The 9,098-nt window shown below is 36.9% G+C and overlaps 2 pseudogenes; both read right to left on the minus strand.

The window, feature by feature from the left end:
* Positions 1 to 2,069: 2,069 nt before the first annotated feature.
* Positions 2,070 to 2,820, minus strand: LOC102492726 (dehydrogenase/reductase SDR family member 7 pseudogene; annotated as a pseudogene).
* A 390-nt stretch (positions 2,821 to 3,210) lies between these two features.
* Positions 3,211 to 9,098, minus strand: part of LOC102493149 (dehydrogenase/reductase SDR family member 7-like) — a 51,731-nt pseudogene continuing 45,843 nt past the window's right edge.

Here is a 9,098-nt window from a genome sequence, read left to right on the forward strand (position 1 = left end):
TAATGTGCATGTTTTTGATGTTTCTTGCAAAATGAGCACTATGTTCTATGCACATATATTTCAGTGTATGTAAACAGTATTGTGTTATAGCTTATTATTTTGCATTTTCTTCACTCATTATCATGCTTCTAGGATATATCCTCAGATAATGAATACTATGTGTTAATTCATCCCATTGCTTTACTGCTAGACCTCATGGTATGCCTCTAGCACATGTCACCTTTCCCTTTTCCCAAGGATAGCCATTAGATGGTCTTCAATCTGCTCAACAACTATTCTACAGTTATTTAATGTAGGCTACTTTGATTTCAGCTAAACTGTGAGCCGCTCATAGACAAGGATCATATCTTTCTTTTCCTGTTTCTCCTATTTATTTTCTACTAGGGTCTGTGCATGTTTCTTGCTGTAAGATGCTAAACATTAAAGTAAAATTAATTCTAATAGCATGAAGGAGTTGTGAGTGGAGTGTTCCAAAATTAAATTTAATTATGGCTTTACCTCTTACTATCTTTGTGACCCTGAAAAAAATAGCATTCAGATTTTTTGGGTATCTCTTTCATCATAAAGGTAGATAATGCCACTTACCTTAATGGGCTATTATGAGGAATAAGTGAATTAACTAATACTAGGACCTCAGTACAACAAATGGCACATAATGCTGCTTAGTGAATAATGACTACTATGAATCCTACCTCCTGCTTCAAATTAGTCATTTGTACCTGTCAACTCTTATAAGACAGTGTAAGCATAGTGGAGGTCAGATAATTTAAAGTATTTCTTCGTATCTGCTGATTACCAAGTACTCTGATTTGTGTGAATATCCAATACATTTATGTTTCTGTGATTTGAATGTGTTTGTGCCCACCACAACTTATGTTGAAACTCAGCTCCCCTGAGAGGTGTGGCCTTTAGGAAGGGAGTCAGTCATGAATGGGATTAGATGTCCTTACAACACAATTTAACAGAGGAAGTTTGCTCTATCTGCCCTTCTGTCCTTCGGCAAAGTGTTTCTTCATTTTGAAGGATAAGGCAGCAAGACATGATTTTGGAAGCTGAGATCAGTCCTCACCAGACACCAATATTTCCAGTGTTTTTATTGGACTTGCCAGCCTTCAGAACCATAAGAAATTTCTATTGTTTATAAATTAGTCAGTCTATGCTATTTTGTTATGGACTAAGATGTATGTTAAATGGATTACTGTATTTCTTTGGATAGATTTCTGTTAACCAAGATATTAAGCATATGTGCTAAAGCATTTAAAAATGAGGTTTTTTTCCTTTGTAATTTTTTTTTAAATTTTTGACTGTAGAGCATGGGTGAGAGAGAGAGAGAGAGAGAGTAAGAAATCACCCCTCAGGAGAGATGGCCATGCTACAATTCCTTTCTTCCATTCTCCATCTCAGGATTTGGGTACACACACACATGCCCAACATGATTCTCAAGTCACTGGGTCCAGGAATTGAACCACAAAACTGGCCATGTGAGATCCAGTGTCTTAACCTCTATGCCACCAGCTGAACCTTAAAATGTTCTTTTATCCAAGAATATGATACGTTTTAATACAGTCACTCCTTGGTTTCCATAGGGAATGATTGTAGAACCTCTACATGTAACAAAATCTACAGATGCTCAAGTCCCTTGTATAAAATGGTATCATATTTGCATATAATCTACACATATCCTCCTGTAATTTTAAATCATGCCTAGATTACTTGTAATACCTTATTATGTGCTATATGAATTGTTGCTTCCTATATTATTTAGTGAATAATGACAAGGAAAAAATTTTACACATCCAATAAAAATGCAAACATCATAGGCCTAACTACATAGTGCATGTTAGCAACAACATGACATTTTCTATTTGCAATTGATTGAATACATGGATACTTTTTTATAAGATTCATGGCAGTCTTTTGATTTTTATTAATTATATTTTAAAATGAAAGTTATATCCATCAACAAAATCACAAATTAGTCTTTAATTAATCTTCACTAGATAAGCAGATTGCTGTTTTCATGTTTTACGTTACTCACTCTGATGGGTAGAAATATGCAAGTGCTCCTTTCAGTCAATTTTTGTCTTCAAGGTTCTAAAATTAGAGGAATCTGCATCTGCACTATCTTAAATTTCATGACCTTTTTCTTTCCTATCTTGCTGGTTATCCACCAGACACAAATAGGTATTTATTGCCACAAATAAGTCATTAACAAAGAGGTCTCTAATCCAGACCTCTTTCAAGTCATTGGCCATGCCAATTAACATCAGCTGCAAACAATGACCAGTTGGCATCTTATGGGACTGATCCCCATTAGAGCTAGAAGTCTTTGTGACTTCTTCAGTTACAGCATTCTTCACAATATTTGATCACACAGGTTCCAGGAAAATGTCTGAAACTCCTATACCTGGATATGTGGTGACTTCTGTTCAGACGCCATTAAAGAAAAAGAGCATATTTGTTGGCAGAATACCCAGTAGAAAGGGTTGCAGATAAGATACCGAAGGAGGATAATGTGTATAGAATCCCCAACAGGACTGGTGAGAAATGTATTCAGGTTGGAATGTTCACTTTACAAGCTAAGCGGCATATGTGATTCAGTATATAAAAGAAATTAAAATATTTTTTTAAAAAGATGCCTTGGAGGTTATTCATAGCAATAATCGTTCCTTGTTTCCTCTTTTTCATGTGAGACAGGACACATTTTGTCAAGGACACTGTCCCTAAGTGGTTAAGCTCTATTAGCTCCTTGTACACATTCAGGTTGATATCTACACAAAAAGAACACTGAGTTATTCCACTGTTATATAATCTACACATATCCTCCTGTAATTTTAAATCATGCCTAGATTACTTGTAATACCTTATTATGTGCTATATGAATTGTTGCTTCCTATATTATTTAGTGAATAATGACAAGGAAAAAATTTTACACATCCAATAAAAATGCAAACATCATAGGCCTAACTACATAGTGCATGTTAGCAACAACATGACATTTTCTATTTGCAATTGATTGAATACATGGATACTTTTTTATAAGATTCATGGCAGTCTTTTGATTTTTATTAATTATATTTTAAAATGAAAGTTATATCCATCAACAAAATCACAAATTAGTCTTTAATTAATCTTCACTAGATAAGCAGATTGCTGTTTTCATGTTTTACGTTACTCACTCTGATGGGTAGAAATATGCAAGTGCTCCTTTCAGTCAATTTTTGTCTTCAAGGTTCTAAAATTAGAGGAATCTGCATCTGCACTATCTTAAATTTCATGACCTTTTTCTTTCCTATCTTGCTGGTTATCCACCAGACACAAATAGGTATTTATTGCCACAAATAAGTCATTAACAAAGAGGTCTCTAATCCAGACCTCTTTCAAGTCATTGGCCATGCCAATTAACATCAGCTGCAAACAATGACCAGTTGGCATCTTATGGGACTGATCCCCATTAGAGCTAGAAGTCTTTGTGACTTCTTCAGTTACAGCATTCTTCACAATATTTGATCACACAGGTTCCAGGAAAATGTCTGAAACTCCTATACCTGGATATGTGGTGACTTCTGTTCAGACGCCATTAAAGAAAAAGAGCATATTTGTTGGCAGAATACCCAGTAGAAAGGGTTGCAGATAAGATACCGAAGGAGGATAATGTGTATAGAATCCCCAACAGGACTGGTGAGAAATGTATTCAGGTTGGAATGTTCACTTTACAAGCTAAGCGGCATATGTGATTCAGTATATAAAAGAAATTAAAATATTTTTTTAAAAAGATGCCTTGGAGGTTATTCATAGCAATAATCGTTCCTTGTTTCCTCTTTTTCATGTGAGACAGGACACATTTTGTCAAGGACACTGTCCCTAAGTGGTTAAGCTCTATTAGCTCCTTGTACACATTCAGGTTGATATCTACACAAAAAGAACACTGAGTTATTCCACTGTTGTTGACCAAAATGGTGATTCTACCAAATTCCTAGAGACCAGCTTTGGTGGCTGCTTCACATGGGAATTTATATCCATTAGATTGACTAGCAAAAAAGGTATATACTTTCCTTTTAAATTACCATTCTCTAGGAATCTTCTTTTCACTGTTTCCATTTCTCTCAGTCTTCCTCTTTCCAGTTCTCTCACTCTTCTAGCTGATGGCACAAGAGAAACTTCTAACTTAGACAACTGATAAGCCAGCTCCTTGCCAATCCTACTTGATGCTTCTGTCACCCATAGCACGAGATCAGTGAATTCCCAGTCTGGGCATTGCCCCTGCAACTCAATCCACAGTAGGGTCCGGTCTCCATACGCCTACAGAAAGTGCAGCAGCTGTACCATGAGCAGGAGCAGCCTACACAGCACCAACAGCCCCAGCAGCAGCTCCCAACTCCTAGTTTCAGGTTTCTTGACTCCTAACCAAATATTCTCTCTTCAGGCACTAAAATGCAGAGGTTTATTTCTCTGAACATAAGTTGTTTCAAAACATCCCATGTCATTTTTTCCCATTAAACAATTTTGTGATGAACAAAATCTCAAGGTGTTGCACTTTTCATGTTTTCTTTTGTTTTCTCATTCTTAGAAAAGGGTGAAAAATTCCTGGGATAACTGAGTACCTGTTGAAGTTTTATGTTTTTTATCTTTATTATATTTCCATTCTTTTCTTGGAAAAAAAAAAAGTAAATGTCTAAAAACTGTATCATCAAATCCCCTGCCAAACTAGTACAAGAGATCTGCTTTTGGACAATCGTAGAATAGGTTTGGTTTGTTTCTTATAAACTTTCTCCCCAGGGACAATAAATTAGACAAGTTGGCAGGTTAGCTATTGAGGCACTCAAAGCAGACATGTGGCATCATACAGATAACTTTTCTTTAGTGAAATAGATATTTATCTTGCCTCTTTTCTCCCACAGAGAAAGAAAGTCACACAAAGGAATATAAACCTCCAGAAACAAGCAGAATAACCACTTGTCTCAATGTAAAGGCACTCCCTGAAGAGTAATAGCATCTCCTTTCCCTAAGGGTTGGGAGGCCCAACTCGAACAATGATGATTCCTGGTATGCTAACACTCCTCTAGCTCTTGGAATGGATTCAAACAGCACTTTTCCCAACCCTTGCATAATTAGAGAACAATCTATCTCATCTTCTACTGTGCTGAAGAAATTGAGGCTGTTTTTAAGTGGGAATGGGATGGATGTCCTGTAAGAACTGAAACAAAATCAACTTTGTTTCTTGTAATTGATGAAATGCATTGACTAAAGGATGTGGAATAGTGGAAAACAGATACATAGAACCTTGAAATTTCTGGCTTTGAACAAGGATATGTGGGAAGGCTAGTAGAAGAGAGATGTTGGGACTGCTACTCATTATTGGCAGTTTCAGGCAAAGCCTGTGGATTTTACTTGATGATTAGAACTCATGGATTATAAAGCAGAAATTCAGCTAAAATAGTTTAAAGAAAATTGTGCATTTATTTTATGAATACTGAACAGCTTATAAAATCTGAAACAGAAAAAAAAAGTTCCATTGAGATACTATCACCAAATCATCTAATCTGTTTCAGATGTCCTCATGCAGACCAATAAATTACGATCTGAGGATGTGCAAGTGTTTTTCGGATTGAGGGTTTTCCTATCCCCTGGGTAAATATTAAAGAGTAGAATTATGGAGCTGTATGGTAGTTCAATTTATAAGTTTTGAGGAAACTCTATATTGTTCTCCACTGTAGCTGTACTAATTTACATTCCCACTACGAATGTAGGAGACATCCCTTTTCACCTCAGCCTTGCCAGCACTTATTATTTATTTATATTTTTTTGATCTTAGCCATTCTAATTGGAGTTAAGTGGTATCTCATTGTGGTTTTGATTTGCATTTCCCCTTATGATAAGAGATGTTGAGCATTTTTTTATATACATTTTTGGAAATTTAAGTATCTTCTTTGGAGAATTGTCTGTTCAGCTCATTTGTCCATATTTTAATTGATTTTTTTGTAGGAAAGCTGTGAGAGTTCACTGTATATTCTGGTTATCAATCCCTTACCTGAGATCTAGTTTGCAAATATATTCTCCCACTTTGAGGGTGGTCTCTTCATTCTAATTTGTAGTTGCTAAAACTAGAATCAACTCAAATGTCCAAGAACAGATGAGTGGATTGAAAAATATGTGGCACATGTACTCTATTAAATACTACTCAGTCAGAAAAAACAGTGACACTTGATGCAAAGTGGACAAATATGGGAGATTCAATGCTAGATGAAGCAAGCCAGACTATGAAAGATGGGCATTGTATGTCTCCACTTAATATATACCAAATGTCTGCTCTCCATAGCAGAAACTGAAAGGTTGGAAAGTAAAATTGCAAAAAGGGCAACTGTAGATACTAGAGACAGTACAGCAGGTAACGGGTAATAGATGATGAGAGGGAGGGCTCATTGAAAAAAAACACAACACTTGACAAAAATGAAAACATATCTGTTGATGATAGTGTATATGGTAATGTCTTTGACTTGACTAATAAGCACTGTAATTATGCTGGGAAAAACCATGTTGTGCAATGTAAAGATGTTCGGTGATTAAATTAGCAAAAAAAAAAAAAAAAAAAAAACTCTGTTGACCATCTCGAAAAGAAGTACACTCAAAAGAATGAGTTAAACACATTAACAAATATTCTGTAGGTAATCTTTGGAAAAATAAGCTGGAGATAAGAATAATTTCTACTATCTTGTATATATACTATCCTATAGATAGGGGTCCAGGGAATTTATAGTCAAGCAGTGATGGGTAAACATTTCAGCTATTTTTTGGTCTATGATTTCTGAAATGGTGATGTTCAGACAACTTGTATAAAAGTTATTAAGGATGCTTTGTAAAATGTAGATTTCTGACCTGAACACTGGTTTTCTTGGCTTAAAATCTAAGAACTAACATTGTCATGTTATTCCCCGGACATTCTTATGCACACTAAAGACTGAGATCTTTCATTTATAAATTAATATGAGTTCCGTGCTTTTTGAGGTCCCTTTCAATTTTAGAAAGAACTAGAATCTAGGTCGGGTCAGTTGGCATGTTAATGCAATGCTCTGGGATGCCGAGCCCTCCTGGGAACCTGTGCGTGGTTACATGCCTGTGGCCCTGGCTGACTAGGATGGGAATGGGTTGGTATGTGAGGACCTTGAAGGTCAAAACTTAAAATGAGCCAGGTCACCAACTTCCATTCCAAATTCACGTTTTTCGCACCATACGTTTCTTTCTCATGGACTTCTTTGCTTTTAATTTGTAAGTCTCAGTAACTTGAATAAATTTGTTCAGTCAAATGAATTTTAGTCAGGTAAAAATAATACCTATAGCAAATCTCTGTGCTGTCAGGACAGAGCTTTGAAATGACAGCTTCTACTTATAGCATATATGTGATATTGAGAATTTGCTATCATGACCAAATTCTATTGTTTTATTTCATTTTAAATGTTAAATGCATATCTAATCATTAAGTTGTCTAAATCTTAAGTTGCACATAATCACTAAAACCAGTGGTATGACACAATCTTTGTCAATTTATTATTTTATTATAATTATATGTTTACATAAGGCATATGTGCTCACCAGAGTGACAGAAAAAGAAACAGAAAGTGAAATACCACCCCCAAGGGGAGATGGCTACATGACAACCCCTTTTCCTCTGTTCTCCTGTTGAGATTTTGGGCACACACACAGTCAGCCATTGTGATTTTTAAGCTGCAGGGTCTGGGATTCATGCCATACAGTAGGCCATGTGGGATCCAGTGCTGCCCTTAATCTTTGTCAGAATGTTCGCTAATATATCATATACCCTGGCATGTAGAACAGTAACTGGCACATATTAGGCATTCAAACATAACATATATTTGTTAAATTATTTAATGTTCTTAAATTATACAGAAAAATATAATTAGCTTCCCCCTCACTTTTTGTCTGAAAAAAAGTACTTCATAGTATAAATGGCAGATAATATGTATATACAGATAGAATCTTTTTTTTTTTTTTTTTTTGGTGGAGAGATTTTTGCTATAGGGTTCGTGCACTCACCAGAAAGACAGAGAGAGACAGAGAGACAGAAAGTGAGAAATCACCCCCATAGGGGAGATGGCCACGCCACAATCCCTTCTCCTCCATTCTCCTCTCTGGATCTTGGACATGAACACACATACGCCCGGCGTGAACTTAAGCCACCGGGTCTGGGACTTGAACTGTGGTCCACTACATGGGAGTCCTGCAACATAGCCATTACACTAACTACTGGTCCCCAGATAGAATCTTTTTTTAATTTGTTTTTGTTTTAGTTAGATGGTACTATATACATTTGATTGCAACTTGTTTTTTTTTCTCAATTAACAGTACCTCTGGATATATCTCCTCATTATCAGATAATCCAAAGCAGTTTCCTTCCTCTTCCTTTCCTTTCCTTTCCTTTCCTTCCCTTCCCTTCCCTTCCCTTCCCTTCCCTTCCCTTCCCTTCCCTTCCCTTCCCTTCCCTTCCCTTCCCTTCCCTTCCCTTCCCTTCCCTTCCCTTCCCTTCCCTTCCCTTCCCTTCCCTTCCCTTCCCTTCCCTTCCCTTCCCTTCCCTTCCCTTCCCTTCCCTTCCCTTCCCTTCCCTTCCCTTCCCTTTCCTTTCCTTTTCTTTTCTTTTCTTTTCTTTCTTTCTTTCTTTCTTTCTTTTTTTCCCCAAATCTCTTGTTTTCTATTTCTCCCAGGATTTTGGGCATATGTGTATATGCACTGCACTCAGTGTTATTTTTCAAGCACTGAGTTTGAGACTCAAACCGTGCAGTCAGTCATGTGGAATTCAAGTGCTTAACCACCATGAAATCACCTGGACCTATTTTTTTTTTCTTTGAAAGATATTTGCGGGGAACCAGCAGTTAGTTAACGGGTATGTCGCTGGACTCCCAGTAGTCGACCCCGGTTTGCGTCCTGGAGCTGGTGGCTTAAAACTCACACCGGGCGCTTGCCCAAGATCCCAAGAGGAGAAAAGAGGAGAAGGGATCGCAGCGTGACCATCCCCCTTGGGGGGTGATTTCTCGCTTTCTGTCTCTATGTCTCTCTCTGTCTGTCTGGCGAGCGCATGCGCCCTA

The sequence above is a fragment of the Tupaia chinensis genome, unplaced genomic scaffold, assembly GCF_000334495.1.
Source record: "Tupaia chinensis unplaced genomic scaffold, TupChi_1.0 Scaffold147282_1, whole genome shotgun sequence".
NCBI classification, from domain to species: Eukaryota; Metazoa; Chordata; class Mammalia; order Scandentia; family Tupaiidae; genus Tupaia; species Tupaia belangeri.